The sequence below is a fragment of the Nicotiana tabacum genome, chromosome 11 (assembly GCF_000715075.1).
Source record: "Nicotiana tabacum cultivar K326 chromosome 11, ASM71507v2, whole genome shotgun sequence".
NCBI lineage: Eukaryota > Viridiplantae > Streptophyta > Magnoliopsida > Solanales > Solanaceae > Nicotiana > Nicotiana tabacum.
The window spans coordinates 69,731,102-69,748,056 of NC_134090.1; positions in this window are offsets into that span (position 1 = coordinate 69,731,102).

A 16,955-nucleotide genomic window follows, 5' to 3' on the forward strand; every position below is an offset into this window, starting at 1 on the left:
TATCATGACTAACCCCGTGTGGTGTATTATGACTTATGTAAATCGTCAGTTTTGGTTTTCATGGTAATCGGAATGAATTTGGAAGAACAGTTCTCAGTTTGAAGCTTAAAATTTGAAAGGTTTGACCAAGTTTTGACTTGTTAGTATATGACCTCGGATTAGAATTTTTATGATTGTTTTAGCTCCGTTAGAAGATTTGGGACTTAGGAGCATGATCGAAATGTATTTTAGAGGCCCGTGAAAGGTTTAGGCTTGAATTGGCGAAATTGGAATTTTGGCATTTTCCGGTTGATAAGTGAGATTTTGATATAGGGGTCGTAATGGAATTCCAGAAGTTGGAGTAGGTCCTTTGTGTCATTAGTGATGTGTGTACAAAATTTTAGGTAATTCGGATGAGCTTTGATTGACTTTTTGATCGAAAGTGGAATTTGAAAGTTTTTGGAATTCTTAAGCTTGAATCTGATGCAACTTTGGTGTTCTAATGTTGTTTTGGTTCCAAAGGTTGGAACAAGTTTGAATGATGTTATGGGATTTGTTGGCATGTTTGGTTGAGGTCCCGAGGGCCTCGGGTGTGTTTTGGGTGGTTAACGGATCAATCTTTGGACTTTGGACTTGGCAGATTTTCTGGTATTTTGTTGTAGAGAAATCCTTCTTCGCGTTCACGAGAGGTTCTCGTGTTCGCAAAGGGTTAATGAGAGGGGCAATCAAGTTGTTCTTTGGGTTTGCGATATAGGTACCGCGTTCATGAAGGTGCATGATTTAAGGCTACGCGTTCGCGATTGGTATTATGTGTTTGCGTAGGGTCGAGCGGTACGGTCATCGCGTTCGCGTGTGGCCCTCGCGTTCGTGATGGAGGGAATTTGGTCAGTGAAGATTTGAGCTTCACGAACGCGAGGGTGATGTCGTGTTCGCAATGAATAATACTTGGGCAGTCAGTTTATATCTTTAAAATCGAGGGTTTGGTTCATAATTTCGAAATTTCATTAGAGAGCTCGAGAGAAGGTGAATTTTGGGGAGATTTTCAGTGGAGCTATTGGGGTAAGTATTCTTCACTCATATTTGGCTTAATTCCATGATTTAGTCTTGAATTTTACCATTTAATTTGAGAAATTAGAGTAGAAATTGGGGGAAAATGGACGAAAAGTTGAGAATTCTTTTTGGGATTTGAATGTGCATTTGATGTCGGATTTTGATGTATTTGATATGTACGAACTCGTGAGAGTGTGATGATTCTATTAATGTTATTTTTATCAGATTCCGAGACATTGGCTCGGGGGCCGGGTTTGGCCAATTTCGGGATTTTTGGTATAAATTGGATATTTTCGAATGGACTTTGTTCCCTTAGCATATTTTTATGGTATAAATCTGCTTTTGGCTAGATTTGGAGCATTCGGAGGTCGAGTCGAGAGGCAAAGGCATCGCGTGCTAGAGTTGGACCGGATTGAGGTGAGTAATGATTGTAAATGTTGTCTTGAGGGTATGAAACCCCGAATTTCACATCGTTGTGCTATATTGAGGTGATGTACATGCTAGATGACGAGCGTGGGGTCGTGCACTGTTGGGGATTGAACCTTAGTCTATCCCGAATGATTGTTTTACTACGTAATTGATTGAAAACTGTTTGTTATCATAATGATTTGGGCTGAATGCCATATTTGGGCCTTGTGCCAACTGTTTTGGACTCTCAGGGGATTTTTACTATTATGCCTCACCGTTTTACTTCATATTTGTACTTAGACATGCTGTATTCTATTGTTTTTATAACTCAGCCATATTTACTCCGTTTTGATATTTTAAATGATATTTTGGGCAGAGCATCATGCTTTACTGTTGCTCGAGTGACAAGATAGATTTCTGACTGAGTAAGGCCGAGGGCCTATGTAGTGTGGATATTATGGGATCGGGTTACGCGCCACAGCAGTGTGGTACTAATTTATGATTATGAGGTCGAGGGCCTGATTTGTTACGCCACGAGGTGGCTTGATATGATGTTGAGAGCCTGTTTGATTATGCCACGAGATGGCTTGATATTATGCTTGGGCTATAGGGGCCCCTCCCGGAGTCTGTACACCCCTAGTGAGCATAGGTACCCTGAGTGAGTGATATATTGATTATGCCACGAGATGACTTGTTATTGTGCTTGGGCCGTAAGGGGCCCCTCCTGGAGTCTGTACACCCCTAGTGAGCGCGGGTACCCAATGTGAGTGATATGATGTAGCCCGAGGGGCTGTTGTTATTTCATATTGTTGCTCGAGGGGCTGTTCTTGATCCATGTTTTTCCCGAGGGGCGGTTCTTGATTTATGTTATGCCCGAGGGGCTGATTACGAGCACTAACTTTTCTCCCTCTTTTTTTTGTTAGACTGTATTCATTACATTTTCAGACTTTTTCATTGTATTCAGACCTTAGTAGATGCTCGTGACTTGTGACACTCAATGTCGTGCTTGTATATTATTTCTGCACTGTTCATTTAGACTTACATTATGAGATATTTGATTAATTAAAAAGCTTAAAAATGAATTATTATTGAGTAAATGGTTAACTCGGGAGTTGTGTCGACTGACCTAGTTTCACGATTCAGGATCAGGTCAGTTTTAGGGTCGTGACATGGAGTCATCTATTGACTCATATTTTCTCAAGTCTGATAATGAGAGTAGTGAATCCTCCAAAATTCCTCCCATGAGTCAGTAAAAGGCTGGAAAAGGGCCCATGGAGAAAACCCCCAAATAGGCTGCATGCAAGAAAGGGAAAGTGGAAAACACTGATTTCGGACCTGAGGAGAAGTTGATCTTCTATGGCCCAAGTGAAAAATCAAGGTTTGAGTCCTACAAGTAAAAATCTATGGCATATGGAAGTCTTTCTCTCATGAAAAATTTGCACTGTGATGTGACCAGTATATTTGATTTTCAACACCTTTCTTCTCTGTTCAACACAGTTGGTAACTCCATTTATGAGGAACCTGTGAGAATATTTTATGCAAATCTTTTTGTAAATGACAAAGATGACCTAGAAACTATGGTTTTAGGCATTATAATTGTTATAGACTCCTATCTATTTGAAAAGATTTTCTCTGCTAAGTTTAGTGGGTTTGATGTTTTTGTGCAAAATTCTTGGCCAAAAGATTTCGAAGTATCCTTTGATGAAGCCAAAATCTTTTTATCTGATAACCCCCTGATATTGGCCCCAAGAACCTTATGTCTGAACATCGTGTCTTGGCCCATATGATTGCCACCACTCTTCTCCCCAGAACTGGGTCCCTTAGTTCTTTATCCACCAGGGATGTATTTGTCCTTTATTGCCTTGTTAATAATAAAAGACTGGATTGGTTTGTGTGAATTCACCAATAAATGCTTGAAAGTATTAGGGACAAATCTTCCTCTACTACTTGTTTGCCATATGGTCTGCTCATCTCACACATCCTCGAAGTTATGAAGGTAGATTTGGCACCCTTTACATCGAAGCGCATCACCATCACTTATGATAAAACTGTTGTTTCAATGATGGGGTAGACCCTGGGTGATGATGGATGGGTTAAACATGCCAAAGTTCACAATATTCTAGTGCCAGTTGAAGTTCAAACTGAACAACCAGTATCTCAGTCGTCCGCCTCTCAAAATCTTCAGCCATTAAAAAAATATCTGGATGAGGTAAAACAACTTGTGGTTCAGATGAAGGAATAGGTGGAGAAAATTAGGGAAGTCACTAAGGATATAGGTACCGATGTAGCTAAGCTCAGGATGGATATAGGAGCTATGCGGAGACAAGGAATTAGGGCTTTCAACTCTATGGCTGAGAAAATGGTCAAACTAGTCAAATATGTCAGGAATTCATATGACTCTTTCATCGCCAAAGTGATCAACGCCCTCAAATACTTCCTGGGAAGGCACTAATGTGTACTTGTGTGATAGGTCCAATAACAATTTTTTTGTTTTCTGTGGTTTTCATAAACATTCTTTTGCTTGGGTCTGTATAATATCTGCCTCTACGGAAGGCATTACTTTTGTTGCACTATTTAGCTAGTTATTATGTACATTGCTGCATATATTACTCCTGCTTGTATTGTTTTTCTTTCCCTTTTTGATTGATGTCAAAAGGGGAGAACAGGGTAAGAAAAGTAAACAGGTTTAGCAGCAAGTCAGGGGGAGCTCTCAGCAAGCATCAAGTCAACAAAACAAGGAAGTTTCATAATTAATGCTTATCATCTTTTTAATGTTTACTCTCTCTTGATTGTCATCATCAAAAAGGGGGAGATTGTTAAGTTTAATTCGTAAGTTTCAATGATGACAATTTCTAATTATTCTATTTCATAGAACTTATCAAAAAGGAAAAGCAAATTAGTTGCCAAAATCAATGGATCTATAGAAGGAACCAAAAAGGCCGCTGATCTACTCGGCTTCAATCAAGGCAATCAGTTTTCAAATGAAGAAGTTATTGCCATATTCAGCTCCTCAATTAAAGCTCAGTCAAGGGGTTGAATATCTCGTAAATGAAGGTTGTGACAAAGGAAAGTCACGATCGAATTTGTTCTCTCCCAAAGAGCAGAATTCGAAGAGGAACGCCTTGGGTCAAATCCTTTTCAAAAATCTCGTTCCTCTATTTCTGGTCAAGATATCAACGACTATTTTTCATCTACTATAAGAAGTATGCTTGGCTCAAAAGGAAGGCTTGTGCAACTACATACATTATCTTCTAAGTCTCCCTACTTCTTAGCCTAAACACTAGATTCTACAGTTTATCAGTGTCTGAAAAGATAGGAAGAAGTTAGAACACAAAAGAGAGTTGTGACATTTTTCAGATTCACTGAGTACTGTACTTTGTTGGTGGTGAATGAATCAAAACCATCTCTCTTGTAATTCTTTCAAGATATAAAAGGAACCCATGTAACCCAAGGGAAACAGGATGTAAGTACCTCACTGGTACCTAACCAGTATAAAATTATTGTGTGTCTTTCTTTATTTAGTTACTGTCACTTTACTTCTGCTCTCAATTTAGTCAACTAAAATCACCATTAGTCGACTAAGTTTTTAACAGGCCATAATTCACCCCCCTCTTGTACTTTCACAAAGCAGGTGCATGTCTGGACAAATCACTAACTGGATAACATACTCCGACACTGTCATAGTACCCTAGCGCATGTACTCAAACTTCGCGCGACATGCATCCCCAAGGGTCTGAAGAACAAATTCTCTCAAGAAAAACTCCGTAAACCGAGTCCATGGAAGTGAATTTGCATCGGCTGGGCTACCCTCCTCGTGCATCTGTCACTACTGATATGCTACACCTAACAACTAGAATGTAGTAAAAGAAACCCCACTTGTCTCAACAATACCCATGGTGCAGAGAATACGGTGGCATTCCACTAGAAAACCATGTGCATCCTCTGAAGCTAATCCACTGAAAGTAGGAGGGTGATACTTCTTGAACCTCTCAAGTCTAAGTTGCTCATCCACAGATGATGTTTCCGTAACCGCGCGCTGGACCGCGACAACATTCTATATTGCAAAAATCTCTTGGACCTGATCAACATGGACCCGTTATTGTGGGGTACGGACCACGGGAATCTAAGCTCCTCCCCCAGCCTTAGATGTGGCCGGTGCAAGTGGAATCAACTCCGTTTGAGCTAGAATACCGAATATGCTCAAGAACTATGATAGGATCTCTTGAAGTGCTGGGGTGGCAACAAGCACCTCAGGTGCCTGCCCCCCCCCCCCCCAATTGTAGCTACCGGTGGCTCCTCTGTCTCAGCTCGGACAAGTGTTATGGCCGCACCACGTGCCCTTCCTCGGCCTTTATCCCTGCCCCGGCCTCTCGCAAAGAGCAGGTGGAGCGAGTGTCTGATCGTCGGATCCAACAGTGTGTGTCCTCACCATATGTGAGAGAATAGAAAGTCAAATATTTAATTTTCAAAATCAACCAATTCACAAGATAAGGAATCAAAGAAGTAAAGTTTTCCAAACAGTTCCTCAACCTCTCAAAGATAAGTACAAACATCTTCGTACCGATCCGCAAGACTTTACTAAACCTGCTTATGACTCGTAACACCTATGAACCTAGAGCACTAATACCAACTTGTCAAGATCCCAATTATCCTTCGTAGGATGTTGTGATGGAACTAGTCTCTAGACTAGATAAGCGTAAAATTTTGTAATAACTTGACAGAAATAAGTAATAAAATAGTAAAACAAGTCTAATAAACTGGCATAATCTCATGAAATAGAATCTCAACAAAACACTTTCCAAAATTGGTTGAACTGAGTCATAAGCTCTACAGAGTAAGCTAAAATGTCTACTACATCACTGTCTGAATGAAAATATAATAGGAAGTAAAGATAAAGGTGATTCCGAGGCCTGTAGACATGGAGCAGGTATACCTTGAAGTCTCCAAGAACATCAACTCAAATCAACTCTAGCATTAGGCACGAGCAGACATACCTGGATCTGCAAAAAAGATGTGCAGAAGCATAGTATACCACAATGGTACCAGTAAGTATCGACCCTAACCACGGTAGAGTAGTGACGAGGCTAGGTCAAGACACATACTACGATATAAATAAATAGTATAAAAAAATAAAAACAAATAATAATAGAAGGCGGAGAAATAACTGATACAAAACAAGTTAATAGCATGAAATAATACTAATATTTAAGCATGAAAATAACATAAAGGAAGCAATTGAAGAGAACCACAATGCCAAAAACTAGTAGAACAAGGAAGAACAAAACAACAGGAAATATTCCCACCAAAACTCCTTGTCACATGAGATAAACAATGAGAATCACAACGAGGTACCGCCTCGTGTACAATAACAACCACCACTAAGGTACCGCCTCATATTCACAATTCACAATCTCAATCACAATATTTCCTTATATTGTCACGTGAGCCTTGCATTTAAATAGTTTTGAAAACATTTTTGTTCTGAAATAGCTACACGCACTGCAACCCATCTTATGATGCCATGTGGATTCATGTAGTTCCCCAACAAGCAAAACACACATAAGTCCCACCTCATGTCGCCGCATGCACAGTAACTTATATCCTTATACTGTCACATGCGCATTAATATCACATCACAATAATAGCTCACACCACAAGTTCTCATATGCCCTAACTTGCCAATAATAAACAATATCAATGTTTCCACAATAATAGCCCATGGATCAACCACAATGTATACAAGAATATCAACAACAACAATGAATGTAAAATGCTCAACAAGAAAGATGTCTCAACAATAAACAATTTCGCCTCTACGTAATAACGACTTTCACAACTTCAACACCAATAACTCAACAATGAGAAAGATAATGTATAACCACGATACTAAATAAGAATAACTCACAATGAAAGAGATAACAAGTAACGATGACTTCAAATAATGGAATTCAACAATGAAAGAGATAACATAAATAATAACTTCAAATAATGATAATCAACAACGAGAGAGATAACATGAACAATAATTTCAAATAATAATAATTAACAATGAAGAGATACCATGTGGAAATGAAAGAGACAACAAGTTCAACTAAAGCATGAGATCAATTTATTAATTAGGATATAGAACAAGAGTTAACGAGTCATTTAATGCGTGTAAGGATAGACTATCACAAGTAGCCTAACCGCTCAAAAAATACATCTAACACATGTACGCATTCAACACCATGCGTACACGACATTCACATAGAACAAACGATACAATCAATCCCAAATCCTAAGGGGTAGTTCCCCACACAAAGTTAGGCAAGATACTTACCTCAGCTAGGCCAATTGAACCCTCGAATATAGCTTTTCCCCTAAAATGTGCCTCCACACGGCTTAAATCTAACCAAAGTCGACTTAATATCATCAAAAAATACTAGGAAAATCAATTATAATAGATAAAGCTATGATCTTTAAACATTTTCCAATATGTCAACAAAAGTCAACCTGTGGCCCGCCCGGCCAAAACTCGAGTCAATGGTAGATTCCAACTACCCATGACTCCACGAGTTCATATATGTGATTAGTTTCAAAATTCGAGTCTAAATTGACTCTCAAAACTCAAATTCTTATTTTTCAAAAACTTGACAACTTTCATAAATTTTTACTTTGATGGAATATGATTAGAAATATATTAGAATCACTTACCCAGAGTTTGTAGATGAAAATCATCTCTCCAAATCGCCTCCTACCGAGCCTAGGGTTCTAAAATGAGAGAATGAGAGATGAAATACCGATTTCCACCCCTTTTGATCAGCTGCTGATGTTGAAATTGCAAACCCTCGCAATTTCAAAGAATTTATTGCAAATGCGGCAGCTGACATTCCTACTAGGACCTTGCAATTGCGATCAATGGGTTCGCCAATGCGAACCTACCCCCTTTGCAAAAGCAACAATTTAGTCACAAATGCGAACTACCCAAAGTCCTAGACTACTTCGCAATTGCGAGCCTGGTAGCACAATTGCGATACTTGAGTCCCCCCCTACTAAGCTCACAATTGCAAACCTGGTGTTCACAAATGCGATGCCTGAAGCATCAGCACACCAGATTCTGCAATTTCAGTTCAAAACACTCCGGAACATGTCCGAAACTCATCCAAGCCTTCGGGACTCTAAAACAAACATTCAAACAAGTATAAAAACATTATATGAACTTTCTTGCACGATCAAAACACAAAAATAACATCTAAAACTACGAATCAAACACTGAAACGAATAAGTTTCAAAGTAAAGTTCAAGAATCTCTAAAATTATAACTAAACGTTTGAATCTTATCAAACCAACTCCGAATGATATCAAATTTTCAGAAAAATTCTAAATAGCATAATAGAGCTATTCCAAGTCACAAAATCAAATTCGGAACTCGATAGCTAAAAGTCAACCAACAGTCAAAATTTTCAACTTCAAATTTCTAAATTTCGGCAAAACACAAATCAACCTACGGACTTCCGAAATCAATTTCAGGCATACTCCCAAGTCCGAAATCATGATACAAAACTATTGGAACTGTTACAACCATGTTTTCATATGTGGAAGTATGCCATAAGTAAATTGATGAAAGCTCGGAAATGAGATGTTACACCCTGCATTTTCGTACGTTAAAGTTTCGTCGTAAGTTAATCGACATAAGTTCGAGAAAGAGATTATTTTGGGATTATAAGTTTCATGCTATTTCAAACAGGTTCGTAGAGCTGAGTGGGTAAGCGAATTGAAGAAAATGAGTTTCATCGAAGTTTGACATTTTGAGATACATGCTATAATACCCCGTATTTATGGACTACTGCCATACAAGGTACCACATGGCCATGATAGTAAGGTATATAAGGTGTGTTAAAAGTGAGTAGTATTTTAAGTAATTTGAGATAATTCTTAATTATGTAGTTAATTAGTTAATTATAGAATTAGTGGAGAATTAACAATTTAATTAAGGAAATGCTGGATAATTATTGAGGTGGATAAGCATTAACCAAGTGGCAACTAGTAGGGACTCAAATAATGACTAGGCAAGTCATGGGATTAGGTGGCACATTTAGAGGAATTTGTTGGCCAAGTCATACATAAGTGGGGCCCACACCCAAAGACTTAAGACTTCTCTATTCACTTGGTGTCTCTACAAAATAATGAAGAAAGATTTCAACAAACTCTTAAGAGACTTTGGTCTTCTACTATCTTTGGTTTCTAATGGCTTCATATCTAAAAGGTTACTTTCTTAAATGGAGTCCAATTCTTGGATCAAAAAGGAAGGAAAAATACAACTAGTAGTCTCAACAAATGAGATATCAAGTTGGAACCTTACAATTCTAACAGGACACGATACAATCTTTCTCAAGAATATTATACGAATTTTTCCCTACTTCGATCCGCCATTACATATTGTCGTAATTGACGTGTATTAGAGGGATTGTCAAGAGATTCTGCTTAAGTATGTTAAGGCTATCCCTTCTTTCTTTTGGTATGATCCATATGATACAAACGAAACGAGCAAATGCACAACTTCCATAAATGACTCTATTCATAGAAGTATCAAAGGTGCCTATATTCTTGAACTCCCATGTATATTATTATTTTATCATCTATTCATGAGTCTCAGAAAATATGTAAGTTGATAAAGTTTACTTCATGATAATACCCAAAGGCATAATGGACTTATGTCATTCCAAAATATGTTATTGACGCACATCTAATGCATTGCATTCATTTATATATATACATTGACCCTTAACCAGATGATATGACGTTATGCACGTATATATATATATATATATATATATATATATATATATATATATATATATATATATATATATATATATATATATATATATATATATGTATATGTATATGTATATGTATATATATATATATATATTATATGTATATGGAATATGGGAAAAGGTTACGGCATTATATATGCACCACTACTTGATCAGCTGGTATACGTTGATGATTTGCCCACAGTGGCCGAAATGATATGATGGGATTCCCTCGGAGGCTTGAGGATGTTATGAACGCATATACCCATGCATGGTATGACATTTATACGTATATGAATGACATTATAAGTATTAAATAATTCACAGATCTATTCAGACTTACATGTCGAGTCTTTTACTCCATGTTTCTCTCATGTCTATTATTTACTGATTTTCGTTCCTTACATAGTCGGTACATTATTTGTACTGATGTCTCTTTTGCTTGGGGATGCCTGCAGGTCCCGATAGACAGGTTGATAGTCCTCCAAGTAGGCTATCAACTCAGTGGAAGATGTTGGTGCGCTCCATTTGCTCTGAAGTTTCTTGTTTTATCTGTATGATTTAGACGTGTATTGTTTGGTATGGTGGGATCCTGTCCCAACCTTTATGGTATTTATCTACTCTTAGAGGCTTGTGGACATATGTTATATGCAGTAAATTTGGGGCTCCTCGAGGCTCGAAGCCAAGGTTGATACCCACCCTCAGGGGTCGTCGTCAGCTACCGGCCCTGGAGGTCATTGCGTACTAACGGCTATAGTATGTGGGAGGGGAATTCCCAAGGAATATGGCCAAATCTGACAAAGCTGACCTATCCAGGGCCTGTCTCAAGGTGTAACATCCAGCCGTCTCATCTCAATGCCTTTACAATTAATGCATTTTGTACTATAACGACATCCTCCTTCTATATAAAGGGGGTCCCCATCACTTTGTAAACCCTGACTGCTATTGCTCCAACCATTCTATACAAGATCAATAATAACTCTCTCTCTCTTTTCTTTCTAACTTACTCGCTCGAGGCTACTTTTCTCATTTATTGCTTTCATACTTGTTCTTCTTTTATTGCTTGATATTGGCCATAAAGAGCCTTTTTTAATTAAATCCTAACTATTATTTCCATCCTGATTACCCCCGACGGATCAAGCTCCAGCCCGACATCGATGTCGAGGCCCCTCATCGGCCAGTCCGAGGCCCGATAACGGATATTTCAATTCGATCATAGCTCTATTTTTACTCGCATTTCATCTCTTGTCTTTACACGCCTAGCATTAACTGCTCTAACAACTAGCATAAAAATAGATCACGTATTTTTAGAGTCCCATTTACAAATTCAATTGTTATTACCATTTTCACGGTAAATATATGTCATGTACGTAACAGATTGTATGGCCTTGTTTCCCTATGTTTAGTATACGAGTGATCATTTTGGTCTTATAGACCCGTATGTCTCATGTATGAGTTGGTATTACATATTTTATTCTAGTTATCCTACGGCTGCCTTTCCATCTCATTTACCTATGATATCATGATACGAAAAGATACGTTATACTGGTACTCAGTTGAGTAGGGTACCGGGTTCCCATCGCGACCCATCGGCTTAGGTCATGACAAAAGTGGTATCAGAGAAGTTCTATCCTAGGAAGTCTACAAGCTGTGTCTAGTAGAGTCTTGTTTATGGGTGTGTCGTGCACCACACTTATAAGTAGGAGGCTATAGGTCATTTAGGACTGTCACTCTTTCTTCTTACTCTAGATCGTGCGGTAGAGCTCAGTTGTAAGAACTCAATTTCCTAAACTCTATCTTATTCATAATACAATGATGTCTACATCCAGAAAGAGGGTTGGTAAGAGATATAGTTGTGGAAGAGTTGAGTCAGAGGAACTCGATTTTGTGTCATGCTTATGATGAGTAGATGTAAGGTCTTTAGCAAAACATGTGTGTACTAAGACGTGTAAGTTTCTTGTAAAGGATCCCTAAGGGATAAGTATTTATCCACCCTTATGGTAAAGAGCAATGAGAGAATAAGAAACGAGAGAATCATAAGGTAGATACAAGTTTCAACAAGTAAAAGAAGCAAGGTGAAGAAGGGTACGAGGCACCCAGTTAATGAAGATTATGAGTATTTTCAAATTAGGCAGAGAAATATAAGCATTTTAAGTTACCTTCAACAGTAACAGAGGTATGTACAATCTGCCACACCTATCTCATTTATGCCCTATACGAGCTAACAGATATGGTTTTAGAGAAGGACAGGATACCAGGATCCCGCTGGGGTTAGAGAAATCTAAAGTAGTGGATGGATTGTTTTCTTTAGTTAACATTTCCAAAGGGTATTTCAAATGTGCTAATAAATCTACTTGTGAAACACCTAGATGGTGCACTTTAGAGTAATAAATCTATATATGAATATTAGAATGTTAAAAAAAATTATTACAAAGATAGGCACTGGAGGCATGGAAGGGATAAATTCTACTTTAGTGTGGCTCCCATCCATAGAAGAGAAAGAATGTTAGGCAACCTGAATAGCAAGGAGATAGAGCAAGGGGAGCTAAAAGTAAAAGAATGTCTTGTTGAAGTTTTCAAAATAAAGTGTTAGATAGAAATGTTTGTAGGGCAATAAGAAGGGAGAGTTAATCAAACATTGTGAATAAGATGTGATATATGGATGATAGCGGTAGAAAAAAAATGATCTTGAAATAAGATATGCTCTATATTCAAGTGAAGAAAATTGCAAGAGGTGACAGGCCTTGAGACAACGAAAGAGTATATGCCATAAAATCATATCCTCATTTCGAGAAATAAGTTTGTGACTCCAACGCGACTACCAGAAGGAAAATTTAGACCCGGAGTAATAGAAATCAGTATGGATTTGTGAACAAGGATAAACTAAACATGGATTAGGGACTGAGTAATTTGGTAATGGTCGGCATCATGAGAATTTCATATTGCGTTCCGGTGATGATAGAATGGAAAACATAAGAAGATTCATATGAAATTCAGAGAATGATCATTTAGGAAGATGCTTCCCTAAAATAAGCAATGTGAGCAAAGTTAAACTTAATGGACTGTATGTGCCAATTATACTAACTATCACCCTCGTGAGTAAAGAATTTTTTTATCCTTGGTATAGAAGGATTACCGCAAGATGAGTAAGGATCATCAATAATGTGAAAAGACGACAGAGATAAAGAGGTAAAACATCTATAGGTAGATCATCGTAGCTCTAAATCTTTGTACTCCCCTAAAGGGCCCATATGGAGTGATGTGGCATTAAGATAGAATTAAGTAATTATAGTAATTATGGGATGGTAAAGGAAGAATGCGATAAAAATGAGAAAGGAATGAGATTGCACTTATACAAATCCTACAAATATGTTATGATTCTAGAACATTATGCAAACACGATGTCAAAGAGGGGAAATAAGGGTTCCTTCCCGAGATGTTAATGATAAATAAAGAGACAGTGTAAGACATAAGTTAAGGCAAAGGAAATAACCTAAGAAAGATTACGTGGAATATAGATATGAGAATGGGCCAACGAGTAGTTAGTAGTTGATTTAGGAAGAGCCTAGTTATGGCTAGACAAGACGATACAGATTAATCAATAGATCGTGCAAGATAAACATACTGAACCCCAATATGGGGAATTCAGTCTCGCTGATATGACATTGTAATAGTTGGGATATATTCAGATTGGAGTTAGAGTGGTTAAAGGTAAGTGTTATGGAAAAAAAAGAGTGCCATTGAGAAGAAAATAAAAATATCAATTCAGAAGCAACACTACAAGCACAAGGGTGTGGAGGTAAGTAACTACAGATATTATAGGCGAGGAAGGACGTCAAAAATTCCGTCGAGTATACGATGTAATAAGCTCGCAGCTTTACAAGAGTCAGAGGGTCTTCCCTAGGTACTACAATGAAAGACTAGCTGAGGAAATAAGAAAGAAGGCTTCAACCTAAACACTGTGACTTAAAGAGGAAATGGTCTGGTAATAACAGTTTCACAACAACATTGTACGCACCCCATAAGAAAGTGGCACCTATTGTGGCTAATGAACGGGAAGAAGAAATAAAAAACAAATCAAAAGGTGATATTCAAGATCATATGTGTTGTATTGAATATCAATATGTGTGGGCACTAAGATAAGCCAAGTATTCATGCAACAAGTGGCAGGACGGCCAGGAAAACCAATTGATTATATTTAAAGAAAGTTGCGAAGGAATGAAAGGAATTATTCAATCAATGATCCAGAGATAATTACATTATGAATGCACCTAAGATTTTGGAGTAATATCCATGCAACATAGATGTTGACAGTCATACAACCGTAGAAGATTCTGGTATAAGTTAAAAGAAAGAATTGAGCCCAGGTCATAGACAAAGGATTGAATCATTAGAAGATTGTATCTCGGATATTCCAGAGCATCCATGAAAGGCTAAAGTAATAACTAATACCAGGAGCCACAAATCGAAAGATAGCTTAAGCATACATAAAGGCTGATCAGAAGGAAGAGGAAACTAAAGAATTCATCAACTAAGTAAATCAGGAGTCTGATTATTGGACTTAGAAAACTTTAGAAATTTTGATTAAGAACATTGCAGAATTACTCTAAGATCATAGGTACAAGAGAGAGAGTAAAATAACCATATTCTATAATGGCTCCACGATAGAACAAGTTAGAAATGTACCAGCCTCATAAGAAGTCAGTATGAAGTTCCTACTGGATTTGTGTATGCACTAGAGGTGCAAGTATTATAATAAAGCTTCAAGTTGTGGATGTGAATTATACCTATGTGGGAGGGAGGTTATGAAAGAGATAGAAGAATGTGAGGTGATATTTTAAGGTAGGTAAGGTAAAGGTGAACAATGTACGAGATACTCCGGTGCAGAAGGTTTTGAATTGTCCATACTTCAGATAAAATGCTAGAAGCATTGGGATTCAGTATCCAGGAATAATAGTGACGTCGCCAGTGGCATATCTTCCAGCCTATGGTTTCTAGGTACCGAGAGATCTAGTCAAGAGAGTAAAGAAGAGTTAGAGACGATGTGATGTATCGCTGGATGTTCCAGAATAACATAAATAAATCTATGGTGCAAGCAAGTTGAAGGAAGGTTGTGAGTACTATAAACAGATATGTGTAGGTTGCAAGCTAAAGTATGGTAAAGCGACAAGGTTTTAGGAAGACATGAGCGAGGATAAGAAAGGGAAAGTAAGAAGGTGACGAAAATGGAGAAGTCCTCAGGATTAAGCCCATGAAGACAAGAAGAGCTGAGGGTTTCTCTAAGTTATACAAAGCTTACTATAGCCCGAATGAACTTAAAGGAGTCTAAGACTAGTACCATTTGGAAGAGATGGAATGCTGCCCTGGTAGTACAATGAGGTTATAATTGTGATAGATAAATGATGATGTTTGGGATATCGATTGAGTAATGATTTGAACAGAATTTCAAGAATTTTACGGGATTAGAATATCCACGTAAGGTGAATCACATTGGGATGCTATAAAGTACGATTATTAAAGTACACTATTTCCGCTAAGTGGATCAGGAAAATCACTTCAAATATTCCTCGATGTAACGTAAGCCCTAGTGGCAAGGTATTACGTAAGAAGTTTCAAGTTATCAGTGGTAGATTGTAGATTAATATTGAGATGAATCAATAATAGATGGATAAAAGTTACAAAGTGTGAAATGAGATTAGGTTGTCATTCTTAAGATGAATAGTAATGAGGAAGCATTAAAGGACTTAGACTTATACATATAGTATAATCAACAAAAGTAAGTTGGAATTTGATAGTAACCCTCAGCAATGATATAACCAAGTAAGAGTTATGGCATAGTAAAACATACCTTGATGCGGTAATGTCATACGGATGGATAAAGGGATCTATGAAATAAGGTATAGAAATATTCGTAAGTTCAACAAAGTACCGAGCGAAGAACTTCAGTATACCTATAGATTCCTAGAGGGACATCTTATCAAGCTCTGTATATGTTTACAAAGTGAGTCTTAGAGATTAGCTAAAAGGTGGAGGAAAAAGGAGAGAAGAGTCGCATAGGCGTTCTTACAAGGTTAGAATCGTATAGGCTGCATGATAGAAAGGTAGCAATAGTTACGAGATTGGAAAGATTCTGACCACAAGTCATGGTGTAGGAAAGAGGCCTAAAGTGGGGAATGCCATGTCCTTTGAATTTATTCACAGAACAGTTGCCTAGATGGCAAGGTGAGTACTAAAGCATTCGGAAAGCATAAGCTATGAAAATGATAAGTGCATCAGTCAGCATTCGAGAACAAATGATCTATAGGGAGAATGATGTTACACCCTATGTTTTCGTACGTGGAAGTACGCCATAAGTAAATTGATGAAAGCTCAGAAATGAGATGTTACACCCCATATTTTTGTACGTTAAAGTTTCGTCGTAAGTTAATCGTCATAAGTTCGGGAATAATATTATTTTGGGATTATAAGTTTCACGCTATTTCAAACAAGTTCATAGAGGTGAGAGGGTAAGAGAATCAAAGAAAATGAGTTTCGTCGAAGTTTGACATTTTTGAGATAAAATACGGTCCAAGCTAAAATACCCTATATTTATGGACTAGTGCATACAAGGTACCACATGATCATAATAGCAAGGTGTATAAGGTGTGGTAAAAGTGAGTAGTATTTTAAGTAATTTGAGATAATTCTTAATTATGTGGGTAATTAGTTAATTATTGAGTT